This window comes from Macaca mulatta, chromosome 3, assembly GCF_049350105.2.
Source record: "Macaca mulatta isolate MMU2019108-1 chromosome 3, T2T-MMU8v2.0, whole genome shotgun sequence".
In the NCBI taxonomy this organism is placed as follows: domain Eukaryota; kingdom Metazoa; phylum Chordata; class Mammalia; order Primates; family Cercopithecidae; genus Macaca; species Macaca mulatta.
Genome location: NC_133408.1, coordinates 168,058,842 through 168,078,314, shown reverse-complemented (window position 1 = coordinate 168,078,314; position 19,473 = coordinate 168,058,842). Strand labels below are relative to the sequence as shown.

At 48.1% G+C, this 19,473-nt stretch overlaps 1 non-coding gene across 1 annotated transcript; it reads right to left on the bottom strand.

Moving 5' to 3' along the window:
• Positions 1-18,762: 18,762 nt before the first annotated feature.
• Positions 18,763-18,834, bottom strand: MIR129-1 (microRNA mir-129-1). Its single transcript, NR_032400.1, has one exon. It is a non-coding gene; the product is annotated as a microRNA mir-129-1 (primary transcript).
• Between the last annotated feature and the right edge of the window lie 639 nt (positions 18,835-19,473).

The following is a 19,473-nucleotide window of genomic DNA, read 5'->3' as shown; positions in this document are numbered from 1 at the left end:
GGATGGATGGATAGAAGGATGGATGGATGGGAGGATGGAGATGGATGGAAGGACGGGTGGATGGATGCAAGGATGGAGACGGATGGGAGGATGGATGAATAGGAGGATGGATGAATGGGAGGATGAACAAGTGGGAGGATGGATGGATGAAAGGATGGATGGATGGGAGGATGGATGGATGGGAGGATGGATGGATGAAAGAATGGATGGATGGGAGGATGGATGGATGGAAGGAAGGATGGATGAATGTGATGATGGATGGCTGGAAGGATGGATAATAGGAGGATGGATGGATGGAAGGATGGATGAGAGAATGGATGGATGGGAGGATGGAGATGGGTTGGAGGATGGATGAATAGGATGATGAATGAATGAAAGGATGAATGGGTGGGAGGATGGATGGATGAAAGGAGGGATGAATGGAAGGATGGATAGATGGAAGGATGGATAATGGGAGGATGAAAGAATGGATGGAAGGATGGATGGATGGGAGGATGGATAGATGGGAGGATGGATGGAAGGATGGTTGGATTGGTGAATGGATGAATGGGAGGATGGATGGATGGAAGGATGGATAATGGGAGGATGGATGAATAGATGGAAGGATAGATAGATGGGAGGATGGATGGATGGGAGGATGAATGAATGGGAGGATGGATGGATGGGAGGATGGATGGAAGGATGGATGGAGGTGAGGACGGATGGATGGAAGGATGGATGATGGGAGGATGGATGGATGGAAGGATGGATGGATGGAAGGATGGATGGATGGAAGGATGGATGATGGGAGGATGGATGGATGAACATAGACAGATGGGTGGATGGAGAGGTGTCTAGGTAGGAAATAGGGATATACAGACATTAGTACTGGCAACTTTTCAGACACTATTAGATGGAAATTTTCAAAAATACAAAATTGGAGGCTGACAGAGCAGAAAGGCCAACTGTCCCAACTCTGAATTTCCACATGAGGAAAATGACACCCAGAGAAGAGTGACTTCCTCAAGGTCACACAAGAGTTAATGGCGGAGGTTCTCTTGCCTCCTGGCCCGGCTACTGAGATTGGCATAGGAATGAGGTATGTACACACCAGATCTGGTGAGGCCAAACTGCAGGAGCAAACTACCTCTGAAATCTCAGAAGCCTTGTACCTCCCAGGCTTCTTGCATGCTTTCACAATGCTCCCAAGTCAGCTTGGAGGAGGAGTTCTATTCCACATCCTGCCCTGACACCTTGGCATGTGGCCCCTGAGTGGGCATGTTAGGTGCCAGCTCCTACACACATCAGCCCAGAAGCAGCATCAATCACTCTTCTATCAGCCACATGGCCCCTAACTAATGGAAGAGGGTCAGAAAAGTGGGTGGGTACATGGATATTTGATGAGAAATAAAAGTTGCCCCAAAAGAGTAGTTTTTCATCTCTTTGTGGGACCTCAGTGTTTCCTTTTCTACATTTTTTTTAACCAAACAAGTTGCCCCGAAATCCAGGGGTCTCCTCTGAGCTCTTGGAACCTCCAAGGAGTCTAACTTGACTCTGCACATAATGCCTCCACCTTTCACTGTAGAATTTGGTGTGCTTTTTTGTATGTGAAGGCTAAACTATTTACTGACATTTTCAGTATCACCCCAGGGACACATTGTGTCTGGTCTCTCTCTCACTGCTACTTATTCTGCTTTAGGACATTGGCTGTCCAATTTTCAGGCTTTTAAAACTTGTTCCTCCTAGAATGTGGTTTGTTAATAAGTATTGATCAAGCGTTACGACAGTTATAAGAACCTTATAGGTTGGCATCGCTAGAACCCACAGTTTATTTCCTTTGAGTCTCCTTGCCTGTACTTGAAATAAGCTGCCATGTGGGGTCAGGCAGGTTTGAATTGCTTGGCTGCCCAATGGCATTAGTAATGAAAGCATTGTTTTCTAAGGCATTGGTGTTCTCTTTTTGTTTTGTTTTGAGATGGTGTCTCACTCTGTCGCCCTGGCTTAAGAGCAGTGGTGTGATCAAGGTTCATGGTAGCCTCAACCTCCCAGGCTCAAGGAGTCTTCCCACCTCAGCCTCCCAAGTAGCTGAGACTACAGGGGGTGCCACCACGCCTGGCTAATTTTTGTATTTTTGTAGAGATGCGGTTCCACCATGTTGGTCAGGCTGGCCTCAGACTCCTGAGTTCAAGCAATCCACCTGCCTCAGCTTCCCAAAGTGCTGGGATTACAGGCAAGAGCCACCACATATGGCTACTGTTCTTTAAATAAATTTAAATAGAGTTTTTTATTAAAATAACAAAAAAACAAAGAATAACAAATATTAATTTAAAATAGGATATACAGTTGGAGTTAGACCTAAAGAAATACAAACACCTAGGTATAAGCCAGTATCCTCATTACTTGTGCTGTCATTCTTTATTTGATTTAATCCTTAGGCTTATGTAGAATTAACAGACTCTGAGTCTTACATTTCTTAGGTGTGTATCAAATCTGGTCAGATTTGTCAAGAGTGTCCTGGTCTCCAGCCTTGATATTCAACTTCTTTCTTTCTTTTTTTTGAGATGGAGTACCACTCTTATCACCTAGGCTGGAGTGCAGTGGTGCCATCTCGGCTCACTGCAACCTCCACCTTCCGGATTCAAGCGATTCTCCTGCCTCAGCTTCCTGAGTAGCTGGGATTACAGGTGCACACCACCAGGCCCAGCTATTTTTTTATTTTTAGTAGAGAGGGGGTTTTGCTATGTTAGCCAGGCTGGTCTCGAACTCCTACCTCAGTTGATCTGCCCACCTTGGCCTCCCAAAGTGCTGGCATTACAGGCATGAGCCTCCATGCCCTGCACGATCTTCACCTTCTAATAAAGAATTCCCTCCTGACCTCTTACAGCTTCCCCCAAGAAGGCTTTGTTTTCTTCTGGGCATCTTTATCTCCACCCTGCTGCGTGCCCTGCAGATAGAAAGAGAGTAAGTAGGGAGTAAATAGAGTAACATGTGATGTTTCCAGAATGTTAGAAACTTGTGAATGCCCTTTTTCTGAATCAGCAGAAGATTTTCCTTACCTGAATTCCTTTCTGAGCCTCAGCTCTCTGCTGAGTGTGTTCTCGCAAATCTCTGCAGAAAGGTCCCTTAGCCACCAGGTCTCTGATAAGGTTAGATTGCAAGTTGACCCTTTATTTTGCCTGACTCTACAAACCCTGCTCTTTTGTACGTATGAAGCAGGCCATTCCAGAACATGACTTTTTTTCTTTTTGATTCCTTTTTTTTTTTTTTTTTTTGATAGAGTCTTGCTCTGTCACCGTGGCTGGAGTGCAGTGGCACAATCTCGGCTCATTGCAGCCTCTACCCCCAGAGTTCAAGTGATTCTCGTGCTTCAACCTCCTGTGTAGCTGGGATTACAGATGCACGCTACCATGCCTGACTAATTTTTTTGGTATTTTTAGTAGAGACAGGGTTTTGTCATGTTGGCCAGGCTGGTCTCGAACTCCTGACCCCAGGTGATCCACCCGCCTCAACCTCCCAAAGTGCTGGGATTACAGGCATGAGCCACCGTACACGGCCCAGAACATGACTTTTAAAGTACTTTTAATCAGAAGGTGACACAGAGACACAAAGTGACTTCTATCAGAGCCTCCTGCTCAGCAGGATCCCAGGGGATAGGAAAATAGAAAAGTGTCAAAGGAGCTTTCAATCATTGCAGGCAGAAGTTCCTGGAGACCTGGGTCCACAGCTTCATGGCCCAAATGTCACAGAGCTGACTTGATGAGACGAACTCCCAGCATCATGGGGTTCATCATTCCTGGGCTCAGACCCCTTGTGAGCCACATCCTGTTTCCTACAGTTTACGCACATGCTGCAAGTATGAAGTCTCCTGCCAGGAGTCAGGGCTGGTGTCCACTCCCACCGTCTCACTAGGTCACCAAGTGCTCTTGCTCAAGTGCGGGAAGAGAGTTGGAGCTTGGTAAAGCCACAGAGCCAAGTCCTCCATCAGCCCGTGTGGTAAGGAGGATGGGAGAGTCAGGAAGGGTCACGCTGCTGGGTTGTGCTGTGTTCTCGCAGGGAGTCATTCTTGGGGGAGTTCAGGCTATTGAATCCTGGTTATTTGGGAAGGGTTTGGAGAAGCCTTTGGCACGAATGGAGCTCTCCTCCTTAGTAAGGCTGAACCAAAATGGTTAATAAAGTTACCCAATGCTGTTTCTACCAACAGTGTCCAAATTATGCCTCAATTCTGTGGTCACAGCTGCCCTGGGGGGTGGCGTGAAACCTGCTTTAGGAACTGCAGATGTAGAAATCATTACCATGTATTGAGTGCCTGCTGAAAGCCAGGCTCTCTGTGAAACTTTTACTTGATTATCTTATTTTTTAAGACACACAATATTCTCCAAGAAGAGCATGTTCTGTGAGGGAACAACCAAAGGGAGAAAAATTCAACAGGGGGAAGGTCTTGGTCCCAGGAGGAACTGTCCTAGTGAGGTGACATGCTCCCCACACTACAGGTCACCTGGAGAGGAAAGACCCTGCCCTCTCAGGCACCCTCCCTATCCCCCCATGCCTCCTCCACCCACCCAGTGCTAGGGCAAGCAGAGCCATCTCTAAGTGAGGCTGTCCCCAGGCCTGCTTCGCTTCAGAAGAGAGCGCTCACTGAGCACTGTGCTATGTGCTTATTCTTCCATGATCTTGTTTTATCGTCACCATAATGCTGTGAGGGAGAGTATTTTTGCCTCCATTCTACAGATGAGGACACTGAGGCATAAAGGGGACAAAGGCTTGCTCATGATTCTGCAACTGAATGCTGGCAGAGCCAAGTTCTACACATGTTTAATCTGACTGTCACCCCCTAAGGTAACCTGCCAAGTTCTGACTCAGTCTCCATGACCCCACCCCTTGGCATCACAGTTGGGTGACTGGGCACATTGAGAACCTCAGGCAGGGTTAGGAGAGCCTGAAGAATTGTGGAGGAAGGTCAATTACCCTGTAAAACTGATCAATCAACAGACAAGAACAGAACTAAGCAATCTGGATTGCAGATGGTATTAGCCAGCTAGGACAGCCATAACAGAATACCATAGACAGGCTGGCTTAAACAACAGAAATTTACATCCCCACAGTTTTGAGGCTGAGAATCCAAGATCAAGGTGCCCACAGACTTAGTTTCTGGTGAGGCCTCTCTCTTTGGTTTGCAGACATAACCTTCTCACTGTGTCCTCCTGTGGCCTTTTCTCTATGCACGCTCATCCCCAGTGTGTTTCTGTGTGTCCACATTTCCTCTTTTATAAGGACATCAGTCAGATTGGATTAGTGTCCCACCTCATTTAACCTTAATCACCTCCTTAAGGATCCTATCTCCAAACACAGTTACATTGGAGATTAGGAATTCAATATATGAATTTTAGGGGACACGGTTCAGCTCATAACACATTATTCAAAGCTCTCTTTGTCCCTCCTGCAGCAGCCCCCACAGCGGTGGGCACAGTCAGCTGCAATCCGGGTGTCAACCCCTCTCTGCAAGGATTGGGGGCCAGATGCTCCCTCCCTGGAAGCCACATCAATGAGAGATCACTGCTCTTCTGAGAATTCAATAAAGACTTTCTATAGAACATTACTACAGCTCTTTTTACAGACTCTTACAGTGTTATACAACCTAACATTTACATGTAATTTTCACTTCAGCAAAATCTTTTAAATTTAAAATCTCAGCAGTCACTGAAGCCACAACTCCCTATCTAATGAACGTTTCTGTCAATATTAAAAGTTGGTTGTTGATTTTTTTTTTGAGTCCTCAAAGCTGTCTGTGATTCCAGAGACCTATGTTCTTCCCATAGACAAAACTGATTCCCCTGATCCCATCGCTGGAATACTTTTTCCAAAGAAAGAATGGTTTTGCGAGAAGACACACATACCTTGGTAAACTAGCTCTCACAAAGAGGGAGGAGGAGGAGGGGAGGAGGAAGAGAAACCCCGATTTTAGGGGTTTACCAATTTCCATGGTATAAATATTTGCACCATAATAGATTTCAAGCTACTAATGATTTTAAAAATTGGCTTACAAAGTTCCAGAATATTTTACACCTGGCTCTCACAAGCCACTATGATTCTGCTCCAGCTCATCACTGCTTGTGTCTCTCAGGGTCACAGAAACCCACTTTATAGATTTTAATCTGGGTCGGGGTAAAATCTGTGATCTTGATCAAAATGAGGTCAACTAGCCCCACCAGGACTCAATCTCACCATCCGGTTTCCATTCTTGCCATGCTTTAAACCCTGAGCACAAGTTACAAATCCATGTTCATCTAATACATGCTTCTGGTAAACCTCCCCAGTTTAGAGGGATCACACATTTGCTGGAAATCAGTCACCCCACTGGCCATGGGCATTTTCAAGGGATCTTGGTCTGCGTGGAAAAGTGAAAAGTCAGTCAAGTGCAAAGCCAGGTTGGATTGGTGGCAGGTGGAAAAACTGCCCCAGCATGCGGTGCTTTGTCTGGAGTGGAACATCTCTATTTTTCATTCACCAAAGGTTGTGGGGGCTTCAACAAGTGCTTACAGCCTGACCTCCTGCTGATGACAGGTGGTCAAGGTGATGTTCAAGTTCTCCCTGGGTCCTGAGCAACTGTCTGCACTCCATGTGTGTGAAAACGTGCAGGGAACTTTCATCCCAGAGGCAGAATTGAGGCGTTCCAAGGGGGCAGGCCATTGAACGTTCAGCATTCCAAGTTCAAGGCTAGGATGTGGTATTTAAGAGGCAAACGACGATCTGGGAGCAGACCTTGGAGAAAACTGGGATTGGAGGTAACATACTCTACCAAATGAAATGTAAGTGGGAACTGCAGCAGGCGTCTGATGTGGAACTGGAGGTTTCCAGAGCAGCTGGCATGGTGAGGAAAGGACACACAGAACTGGAATTCCTCCACCCCCTTCTCTGACTGCTCTTGCTCCTCCATCAGGCAAGGCTTGCTGGGAAGCAGGAGGAGGCAAAGGACCCCTCAATCCCCTCCTGCCTCGAGGATATTCTCTTTCTCTCCCTTCCTCTGTAGTTCACTCTCCAGCTCATTTCCGGGTCCTGGGTGAGCTAGCTGAAGTGGTCATGATAATACTAATAAGCTGATTTCAGAGAAGAGTTTAGTTCATTGTGCCTTTGGGAAAGACCTTGGCTGGCGCTTTGCTAGGATAACAAGCTTCAGTGAAACTAACAGGGACGCTAACTCATTCCACTGCTATATTCTTACTTTATATGCTGAAGGTGTCAGTAGTCACTACCATAAGTAGAATCTGCTTTTCCTCTGGCAGTGGAAAGGCTAAATTGTAAATGGTATCTTCAGGCCTTCTCTCCCTTCTAGGGCTTCTCTAAGTTCAGGGAGGGGTGAGCACAGATGACTTCACACCTTCCCCTTCCCTTGGGGTCTCTGGTCAGTGTCCTCCATAGCGTATGATGGCATTTGAAACCTCAGTAATGACTACCCTTCCTCCTACTCCCATAGCCTCTCTTTACTCATAGTATTATTTTGAAGAATACATGAAATTATAATCATTATAACTGAGCATGGACTATTTGCCAAATCCTGTGCTAGATATTTTTAAATATTATTTCCGAACCTAATAAAAACATTGTGCCATTTTATAGATGAAGAAACTGAGACTCAAAGAAGCTAACAGATTTGCTAAGTCAGTGAGTGTTTAGATTTTAGCTCATGTCTTTTAATCTCTATTTTTTAAGTTGTTATTTTATTTTTTTTTAAAAAAGTAAAATAAAGTGGAGTCTCTATGTTGCCCAGGCTGGTCTCGAACTCCTAGGCTCAAACCATCCTCCCACCTTGGCCTCCCAAAATGCTGGGATTACAGGCATGAGACACCGTGCCCAGCATTTTAAACTATAAAGCTCACATTTTTCTACTACACTACCATGTTATATGAAACATGCCATCGGTCAGCACAAAATTAGGTTGTGCTGCAGTTATAGGCAGCTTCAAAATCTTGGTGGCTTACAACAACAAAGTTTTACTCCATCCTCATGTGCAATGCATGATACACACACCTCACAGCTCACCTGGGAGCTCGGTTCCCTAGTATTCCAGGATTCGGGCTGGTGATGAAAGAGCCGCCAGACTGTTGCCAGTTCCCATGCTAGGGGAAGAGGAAGCTCTGGAGGGTCTAAAACTATCAGCAAAATGCCCTGGCATTGAGTTGGCACATGCCACTTCTACCCACAACCCATTGCCAGAATTTTACATTACTCTTCCAAACCACAAGAGGGAGGAAGTGTAACCCCCCGGCCAGCTGAGAATAAAAAGTACATGGCGAGCAACACTAAAACCTGCCACGAGTGTCTGGCACTGGGCTTGGCCCCTACATGATTAATAAACGCCATTTCATGCTGCCTTTCTTTCCCCAGCTATGAACAGATTATGGTGAAATCATTCCTTTTGGACCAAGAGACAGGCATAATGAACAGGCCCTCCATTCTGTACTCTGTTGAATGCTCTCTTCCTGGTTTGCACCTGCGTCACAGGATGCTGGCTCAGATTGCTCCAGGGCCTGAGTTTCCAGTACCTTGATGGCCGACCACGTCTCAGGGGTTTCCATCAGTCATTCTCAAATGCTGTGTTGCAGATGATGAATGACATTCACACACATGACACGACACCCTCCCATGGGCATCCAACAGGGTCAGGGCTACAGGCAGTCTCTGTCTGGCAGCTGTAACTCCACCACTTCTTCCTTTCAGGGAGGCACATCAGAATGCAACTAAGCAGCAGGGGCATTACTATTGGACTATATTGAATCTGTTCTAATTGATTTTTAAAAAGTCATCAACCTTTTGAGAACCTCAACAGTTCATTATCCATAGCCAACTGCCTAGGACACATCTCCTAAGTGCTCCAGGCATGCAGTATGTCAGGATACCACCATTGAAGAAGCACTGGTCAAGATGAAGCCAGAGCAACCAGTTGTGAAATGGAAAATGGTGCCAACTAACTGGTTGTTTTGTCTACAGTGTGCCAAAGAATTGATTGGAAGAACATTTTGTCCATACTCACTGAATTAGCTAGTGGTCTTGGCACCGTGTAGACACAGCCTGAGTATTAAGAATGTGAGCATAGTATCAATCATCAAATCACAGAATGTTAGACTGGAAGGAATCTCCGGACATATTTTTCATACATTCCCCTCATGTCACAAATGAGGAAACTAAGGAACAGTCAGGCTAAAAGATTTGCTTAAGGACACATAGCACAATTGTCAACTGTTGTTTTAGAAAAGAGGTTAATGTGGGCACATCTTCACCCACTGCATTTTTAACATTTTCTTTAGCTATTTCAGAATCAAGATGCCCACTGAATGTCATTGCGTACTTTTTCTAAAAGTAGACAAGAATTTGAGAAACACCCCATGATGCAATGGTTCATTGCTTAAACTTGCTGCTGACTCATTTGCCCTCCACCATTTTTTTTTTTTTACCAACTTCTCTCGTGGCATCTGGCACTTCCACTGGTTCTTTTCTCCAGCTTGTCCCATTCTCCTGGGCTGGGCTGGGCAACAGAATGCAGTGACGTCACCTCTGCGCGTCCTCATTGGATGGTGGGCGGGGCTCAGAGGTGAGGTCCCTTGGTGAATCGTCCTGGGCGCCTGAGGAGGCCTCCTGGCCTCCAGGCTGAAGCAAGCCACCTGCTGCCCAAAGGGCAGACTGTTCTGGGCCAAAAGGAGTCTGTGGAACAAGGACACCAAGATTTTCACGCTTTATCGTTTTCCTTTTTGGGATACGGCCTCACTGTGTCTCCCAGGCTGAAGTGCAGTGGTGTGATCTTGGATCACTGCAGCCTCGTTCTCCTGGGCTCAAGAGATCCTCCCACTTTAGCCTCCTGAGTAACTGGGATTACAGGTGTGCACCACCATGCTCAGCTAATTTTTAATTTTTTTTTTTTTTTTTGTCGATACAGGGTCTCCCTATGTTGTCCAGGCTGGTCTTAAACTCCTGGCCTCAAGCAGTCCTCCTGCCTCAACCTCCCAAAGTGCTGAGATTACAGGCAAGAAACTCACACCCAACCAGGTTTCATCTTTTTGATAAAGGACAAATGCCCCCCTCCAAACAAACAACTCCTGTAGGTCATACTTCAAGTGTTTGCTGGGGGAGAAATCCCATCCAAAAATAGTCTTTCTGTTGGAAAGACAGAAAGGAGTAGTGGCTCACTCCTGTAATCCCAGCACTTTGGGAGGCCAAGGCAGGAGGATCGCTTGAGCCCAGCAGTTCAAGACCAGCCTAGGTAACATAGCAAGATCCCATCTCTACAAAAAAAATTTAAAAATTAGCCAGGTGTGGTGGTGTGTGCCTGTGGTCCCTGCTATGGGGAGGCTGAGGCAGGAGGATTGCTTGAACCTCGGAGGTGGAGGCTGCAGTGAGCTGTGATTGCACCACTGCACTCCAGCCTGGGTGACAGAGTGAGACCCTATTTCAAAAAACCCTAAAAAACAAACAAAAAACACAAAAATAGTCTTTGGGTCAGGGCCCTCCCTACTGTCGCTTAACTGTGAATTGCACTTTTTCATTCACTTCAGGTTCCTGCCTCTTGAAATGTCTTTGGTTTGAGCCAGGCAACTTTGTGGTGGTTCCTTTAATCCCTGTCCCCCGATCCCCTTTTCTCAAGTCAACTTCAAAGGCCTTGGAGTCTCCTGCTTCAGGGCCTGTGAGGAAAGGAATGCCAGACAAGTTCTGCATGGTCCTGGGGCTGAGGGATCGGCTCAGTGACCAAAATCTAGGCTCTCCACTGTCACTGCCCAGTCTAGGATTTTGGCAGCTCTCCCAACCCCACAGGCCCAGATGCAGGAGCAGTCTTTGGCATGGACAGAGAGCTCTTAGGCCTGGGGCCAAAAGTCAGCCCTTTACCCCAGATGAACACATGGGGCTGCCTCTCCTCTGCACAGAGCACCTCTTTCCCTCGCCCCTGGGTTTACACAGCTTAGAGAAGTGTCTGGAGTCTGGTGGGTTTGGGGGGCAGGGAAGATGGAGCCACAGAGTAATATCCCTGGGGCAACTCCCCGTTGATCCACAACAAATAAGAGAGGGAGGAAAGGACCTATAGCTTGAAAGTGGATTCTGGGTCACACTGGTTACCTACCCCTCTTTCCTGGGTTTGATGCATCATTTAAAAGATGCTATGGAAAGTCTTGTCCTTCCAGTTCTTTCTTGTTGGCTTTGGTCCAAAGCTACAAACAGACACACACACACACACACACACACACACACACACACACACACATACCCGACTCCATCCTGTAACACACATACCAGTCATTTCTTCTTGGCCACTAGGTCAAATTCTGGAAAACCCTAGTTGTAGAAGAATTTACGGCTAAAGAATTTAAGACTTTAAGGGAAAGTAGAATTAGGAGAACAAAGGTCGGGAATGAACTAGAGAAAATCCTTGTAATTGGTTTTGCATTCAGAAGAGAGCCCAGTCCAAGAGCACATTGAATAAATAACATTTTCAATTGTTTTGTCTGCTGCTGGCACAAATGCGAACTGGCTCAGCCAAGCTAGCGAGTAAATTGACAGCATGTCTAATAACTGGAATGCATCTTCCCTGCGGCCCAGCAACACCACTTGTGGGGTCTGCTCTACAGAAGTGTGTTCAAGAATCTCCACTACAGAATCATTTGTGATGGTGAAAAACTGAAAACAACTTAAATGTCTGTCAGTAGGTGAGTGGATGGATTGTGGTATCTTTGTACAGTTTCATGTTATTCAGCAGTAAAAATGAACGGCTAGATCTTCATGCATCAACATGGATCGATCTTGGAAACACAATGTTAGCTGAAAAAAGTAGGTTCCAGAATGGTGGGTTTAGTGTGACATCACTTGCATAAATTAAGAAGTACTCAAAGCATTGCTAGGTGTAATGTATGAGTAATACATATATGGTAAAGTACAAGCACCAGTGTGAGAATACTTACCAACTTCAGGACAGTTGGAGGAAGGAAGAGGGGCACAAAGACTTCAACTGTGTCTATAAGGTTTTCTTTTTCTTTCTTTTCTTTCTTTCCCTCTCTCTCTTTCTTTCTTTCTTTCGTTCTTTCTTTCTTCTTTCTTTTCTCCTTCCTTCCTTCCTCTCTTCCTTCTTTTTTCTTTCTTTCTTTCTTTCTTTCTTTCTTTCTTTCTTTCTTTCTTTCTTTCTCTTTCTTCTTTCCTCTTTTTCTTTTCTTTTTTTTTTTTGGACAGGGTCTCACTTTGTTGCCTAAGCTGGAGTGTAGGGGCGTGATCATGGCTCACTGCAGCCTCAACTTCCCAATCTCAAGCAATCCTTCCATCTCAGCCTCCCGAGTAGCTGAAACCACAGGCACGAACCACTACACCCCATTAATTTTTTATGTTTTGTAGAGATGGGGTCTTGCTATGTTGCCCTGGCTGGCCTTAAACTCCTAGGCTCAAGCAATCCTCCCGCCTTGGCCTCCCAAGGTGCTGGGATTACAGGCATAAGCCACTGTGCCTGGCCTGTCTTATTTCTTTTAAAAAATGATCTGACATAAATGTGGCAAAATGGTAGCACTTGCTATATCTGGTGGTAGGTACAAGGCTTTTGTTATATTACTCCTTGTCTTTTTCTATATGTTTGAAATATTTCACAATTGAAAAAAGGAAAGAAAATTCCAGTGGCATTTTGCATACCTTAACATGAGTAGTAATGAGCACTTACTAGGATTTTCCATTTTCACCCTTCCCTGAAAAACACTTTGTAGGATTTCTCTTCCTTGTATCTTCAATGAAATGCTCATGGCTAGGCATGGTGGCTCACACCTGTAATCCAAGCACTTTGAGAGGCTGAGGTGGGAGAATCCTTTGAACCCAGGAATTCAAAACCAGCCTGGTCAAGATAGTAAGACCTTGTCTTACCAAAAATACAAAAGTTAGCCAGGCATGGTGGTGTGCACCTGTAGTCCCAGCTACTGGGAAGCCTGAGGCAGGAGGATTGTTTGAACCCAGGAGTTTGAGGTTGCAGTGAGCCATGATCATGCCACTGCACTCCAGCCTGGGCGACTGAGTGAGACCTTGTCTCAAACAAACAAACAAAACAAATGCTCATAAATGTGCTTTTGTTACAGAAATATGCACCCAAAGGAGCATTTTTCCAGCCAATTATCCTATGTCCTTCCAATCTCACGACTTGGAATGAGATTGGACGTCATTCCAAGATTGGACGTCATCTCCCTCATCCGGATACATGGAAAAATGACCTATTTGACATTGGCTGCATTCAACCTACTCACCAGATTCTCTCTCCTCCTTCCGTTCCCTGGGGCTGCAGGTCTCAACTCCATCAGGGCCTGGTTTACTTTCTCTCTTCTTTCTTTACCTTTTCCAAAGTTTCCTTGTGAAATCCTACTCCTTGGGCACCTCCCGCATTCCTTTCTTTCTTATGATTCCACTAGATCTGGCCCATGGGAATAGCGATTTTCAAACTCGAGTGTGCATCAGAATCACATGGAAAGCTTATTAAAACACAGATTGCGGGATTCCACCTTCAGGGCTCTGGTTCAGCAGGTCTGGGTAGGGTCCGGTGGTGTGCTAGAAACTGTTTAACAATGGGCTTTCAGAAAGAAAAATGAGCACTGATTTGTAATGTTCCACAGTGTAAACACTCCCACCGTGGTTGATTTCAAGCCCCCAGTGTGATTGTCACCAAATGTAGAGTTAGGGAAGAGACATGTGCAATTGGTTCTCCTCAGATGATACAAACTGTCTCCAGCCACCCTTGGCGCTGGGACCTAAGAATTTGCATTTCTGGTTTTTTGTTTTGTTTGTTTGTTTTTTTTTTTGAAATGGAGTCTCGCTCGCTCTGTGGCTCCGGCTGGAGTAAAGTGGCACAACCTCGGCTCACTGCAACCTCTGCGTCCTGGGTTCAAGCGATTCTCCTGCCTCAACCTCCTGAGTAGCTGGGACTAAAGATATGCGCCACCATGCCCAGCTAATTTTTGTATTTTTAGTAGAGAAAGGATTTCACCATGTTGGCCAGGCTGGTTTCGAACTCCTGACCTCAAGTGATCTGCCCGCCTCGGCCTCCCAAAGTGCTGGGATTACCAGTGTGAGCCACCGCACCCGGCAGAATTTGCATTTCTAATAAGATCCCTGGTAGTGCTGAGCTGCTGGTCTTGAAGTGGTTCATACTTTGAGAATCACTGCCTTGGAGGGCTGAGCATAGGATTATGGAGTTTGGGAAGAGATTTCTGGATTGTGTGAATGATTCTGCATCTTTGACCTGAAGAATCTCATCTCCCCAGGAGCCTAGAAAGAGATTTCCTGTCTCACGGCAAAAGAGGCTTATGTCACAGGGACCAGCACAGGCTACATGGTAGATAAAACAAAACAGGACTCTATTTTGGGCTGGTGCACTGGCCTGGAAGTTCTGTGCCCTACCCTGAATGCCCCCCTGACCGCAGACCACTAACCACACAGCTGCTGCCTCAGTCAAAAGTCCACTCCCACATTCCCTGGCTCCAGGGCCTGCAACTAAGGAGCACAGCCAGACAGGATGAGTGCACACGAATCCCAGGGGACTTTCCGCCTTCAAGAGAACGAACCATATCTCTGAGAGTGCTCCTGGCAGAACAGAGCATAGACGCTGGGGAAGAAAGGGAAGGATACAGGAAAGGAAGAATGAGAGAGAAGGAAAGGGTTAGGGGCAGGGGTAGGTGGGGAGAGAAGAGGGTCCTGAACACAGATGCTGATGTGGGGTTGGCAACTTCCAGGGGACTTAAGACGCATCCAGATTAGGCAAAAAATGAAAGCACCAAACCACACCTGTCCATCCCCCGACTAACGCCATGCCAGCTTCATTCCTTGGGTTCTCTGACTTTCACTTCCCTGGTCACCTCCCCCAGGTCCAGCCCGATGAGGCCACCTCTGCGAAGAACAAAGGAGGCTCTGTAGGCTCTGCCGGGATGAGAAAGATCATCCCAGGAGGCAGGCAGGATTAACATGCGGCAGTGTTGCCACACACACTCGTGATATTATCCTGTTGGTGTATAGGATTACATGTCATTAGGATTACAGGGTGTAATAACTCCAGGTGCATTTGACATTTCTATTCAAATTGTGCTTTGGGGAAACCTATAGGTTTTCCTTGCTGGTAATTTATCTGGTTCCTTCCCCCGAGAGCCTGGTGTTCCCATCCTGCCTGCTTCCCCACCTGCCGCCCCCAAAACTCCTTCCTGTGCCCTCAGTGGCTCTCACTCTCAAGGACAGCTGTTGGGGCCCCAGTCCTTGCTTTCCTGCCAAGTGTGGGGTGGGCCTGGTGGGAGAGGAGATTGTATCTGATCCAGCACATTCCTCTCATTTTACAAATGCAGAAACCCAGGCCCAGAGCAGGATGGAGACTAGTTCAGGCCACTCTCTCCAGGTGGCCCAACTTGGATCAAATCCCGGTCTCAGCCTCCTGGGAGAGGGGACACGTTGCCGAGGTGCCCCTGCTGGCACCTCGAGCAATCAGACAGGGTGACATCAGCCACCTGGAGAGACTTCTCATTTTGTCTTCCACGCTCCCCCCGCCACTTCCTTTTAATTTCTGCCTTTCATTTTTCTGTGCCACTTCTCCATCTCCTCCCTCCCTCCCCAAAAGGCCATGATGGCCTGCAGGTCAGGACAGCCCTTCCTGGCCTGAGCCGCTCCAGCTCTGGGAGTTCCAACCCCACTGCCAGTTCTTTGAGAGCACTGAGGGGACTTGGCTCCCCCTGGCTTCCCTAAGCCTCCCAGCCCACAAGGCCCAGGTCCTTCCCACCTGTAAGATCTCTCCCGAGACCACACAGCTAGTGCAGGAGGGACCTGAGATTAGCATCCAGCTCTGATTATTCTGAAGTCCAGTTTCTCCCTCTGCTCACTCCAGGTCTGGCAGATGCTCCTCACTGTGACGCACTCAGCCTTTGGCACACAGCGGCAGGCTCTCGGCAGGTGAGGAGCCTGCTTGGGAGGGGTAAAGCTGGGGGCAAAATGCCATGGTTGATTTCAAACAACCGATTGCCAAATGCCAGATGCATCCACACAACTGTGGAAAGACAGCCACTCATGAGCAGCCAAGTAGATGCCCCTCAGAGCTGATACCCCTGGACACAGAGTCGGGGGCCTTGCTTTCTGTGGTAGGGACCATCCATTGTCTCGACATTATTTCACTGACTAGGACCCACCGCCCTGTCAGAGGGGCATGATTTTCCCTGTTTTACAGATGAGGACACTGAAGCACAGAGAGGGCTAAGGACTTTCCTGAGGCCACATAGCTGGTGCAGAGACAACCTGAGATTTGAATCCAGATCGGATTGATTCTGAAGTCTGGGTTCTTTCCATTAACATTGAGAACAGGAGCCCTTTTGGAATAATGGCTTTCCCGAGTCCCTCTCCCTCTGGAGGGAATAGGTTCCCTAGGGTGGCAGGGATTTGAGTTGCAATGTGAAAGTCTTATGCAAAGGGTTAAGTCGTCAAACGCCTGGGATGTGGACCCACTTTGAAAGGTGCCCTAGAGCAGCCTGGCTGTAGACACGCTCACCAAGGGACTCTAGCAACCCTCCCCCTCCCACCTCCCCTCCCTCTCTCCTTCTCTTCTCCCCTTTCCCCTCAGGCTCTGCACCCCTCAGGACTGCTCCTCACAGAAGCTCTGATTCTGTTAGGAAAGAGCTTGCAGTCCTAGAACAGAGTCTGACACATAGACTCACAATTCCCCGAGTGCCTCCGCAGAATGAAGCTCTTTGGAAGCTGTGAGGTGCACTACCCAACTATGACCACACGATGCCACCCTTGAGCTGTACACACATCCCCACCCGCATGCTGGCAGCAGGTGGCAGAGCAAGAGCTGCTTTCCAGCTGGGCGGGATGGGGAGGGTCGGGATAGCATCAGCCGCAGGAGCTTCCGTGGTCACAGGTATCATTCAGCCCTGCCGTTTTGCTCATTGCCATCGTCCCTTCTCCCACTGCTATCTGGCTGTCACCTGGTGGGGGCTCAGTTTGCTTCACAAACCCAGTAATTGTTCCTGGACCTGTAAACCCCACCCTTCTTCCTGAACCTCCACAGCAAACCCCAAGCCCCACTCAGGATCCTTTAGCACCTCTGAACTCGGTGCAGGTGACACACCAACTCACATATTGCCTTAAAATGGCCTCCAGCAGCTTCTGCTTAGGGAAGGAATTTCCAGGGGCCTTGTTTCTTGAGGGCTGTGTCTCTGCAGCATTAAAGGCCTTGGGGAGTTCTGATGCCACGCCCCTCACCTTGGGCTGTCTCGGCACAAGTGGCCACCCCAGGGCCGAGAAGGAGGATTCCAGATAAGGAGGATCCCTGGCCCCTGGCCATTTCCTGGCCTGAGAGCACCATGGCAGTCAGCACTCAGCACTCAGCACTCAGCACTAGGGAGCCTGGTCATCCATCTCATTGTCAGTGGTGGACAATGAGATGGATGTCTGTGTGTTCATCCCCGACCTGCTGCGGCCTCACCATGGCTGCAGTGTCAATCCCCCAGCTACCTGGCATGAGGAGGAGGGACTGGGAATCTACAACCACCTGTAATTGGCATAACCTGTTTTCTGCCCCATTTATTTATTTATTTAAACAGAGTCTTGTTCTCTCACACAGGTTGGAGGGAAGTGGTGCAATCTCGGCTCATTGCAACCTCTGTCTCCTGGGTTCAAGTGATTCTCCTGCCTCAGCCTCCCAAGTAGCTGCGATTACAGACGTGCACCACCATGCCCAGCTACTTTTTGTATTTTTAGTAAGAGTAGGGGTTTCACCATGTTGGCCAGGCTGGTCTTGAACTCCTGACCTCAAGTGATCTGCCCACCTCGGCTTCCCAAAGTGCTGGGATTACAGGTGCGCCTGGCCCCTAGCCCCTTTAGAGGTGAGGACCCCACTTAGCTATGTTTCAAATCTCTCCATATCATACAGGTCCTCCTCTGTCCTTTATCCCAACATGGCTCTCACCTTTGGGGAAGTTTCCTTAGGCCCCCAATCCAACTCTTGTATATGACCCCTGCTGTCAGCTCTGCCCCCTGTCAGTCCCCTGTCCCTTGGGGGCTAACACCCGTGGGGCCTCCCCCAGGGATGGTAACTCACATCTTCCTTTCCCAGGGTGTGCAATTCCACCTCCTCTCTCTAGAGGTCTCTGGATCCTCAGCAAGCAATATTATCGACTCTAACAAGCAATCAAGGACTTTATTTGAAGGATTTGGGGGTGGTTCACAGAATGAAAGGCACGGTGGAAGATTCAGGCCAGGGCAGGGCAGACATTAGGCAAGTCAGTGATGCAGGCAGCGGAAGCTCATCGTCTTCTCGCCATACAGCTGCTGGGATCAATCAGCATCAATTATTTTGTTCCCAATCTCGTATCCTTCACAGATTTCAATTCTTGTGTCTACCCAGTGGGCAGAAGAGGGCAGGACCTCTTGAGTGACAACCCACCCAGAAGTGTCCATGGTTTGGAAGGGGTCATCCCCAAAAGGATCTCAGAAGGAGATCGTCTGTATACAGAGGACAGAATGCTGGGAGAGCCGCGCGGCCTTTGTCCACCAAAGTGGTTTTTCCTGGCCTGTAATTGAGCCTCTCCTTTATTTTTCTTATCTGTGGAGTCTCTCACTTGACATTGCCTACTGGCAAATGATGAAAAGAGTGGCATAAGTGAGGCCCAGAGAGGCTCAGTGCTGGACTTAAGGTCACTCAGCAACTTTAAGAGAGAGCCGGGAGACCCCAGTTCCATTCACTGTTCTTGTGTTTGCTGTGACTCACCTGGAGCCCTTGGGGCGGCCTCCCCTGTGGACAAGGCCTCCCGCAGATACTTTTTGGGGTAAGGGCTTCCTGACTACTGTTGAGAGGAACAGCAAGCCCAGACCGCAAAAAGATCCAAAGGAGACAGCAGCCACCCCATGGCAGGGGGCCTGTAGGGGAGGCTGTGGCCCCTCCAGGGCTCAGCTCGCACCAGGAAGACCGGGTCAGGGAGGCGGAGCCAGGACCTGCAGGGAAGAGGGCAGCGGGGGGGAGCAGGGGAGGGGAGGAGGAAGAGTCCTGGGGAGAAGAGAAAGCTGAGAGCCCCAGAGACAGGAGGCAGGCAACAGGAATCCCAGCTGTAATCCCCCTCCACCTCCCAAAGTCACAACCTCCTTCTTATGAAACAGAAGTGGCCAAGCTGTAGCGCACTCCTGGGACGAGGCAGTTTGAACCTGTGGCTCCCCTTCATTTTCCCCTTTCATCTCCTACATCCTGTGCCTCCTCAGAGCCCCTGCTGTGCCTGGACTTCATTCAGATGGTCTGGCCCAGGGTCTGTCTGCAGCCTTGGTGCTTCCTTCATCCCACAGTGTCAGCACACCCAATTCCCACAAGGGACTCTACCAGAGTCCCAAAATGCTAAGTGCCCCAAGAAGAAGATGCCATCCCTGGTTGAGACCTTGGGGACAGACATCTTTGAACTTGCAAGTGTGGGCTCTGGTCTGCTTTCAGCAGATGCTGCTGTCATGGAGAAGGCAGGGGTCCCAGGGCCAGGTCAA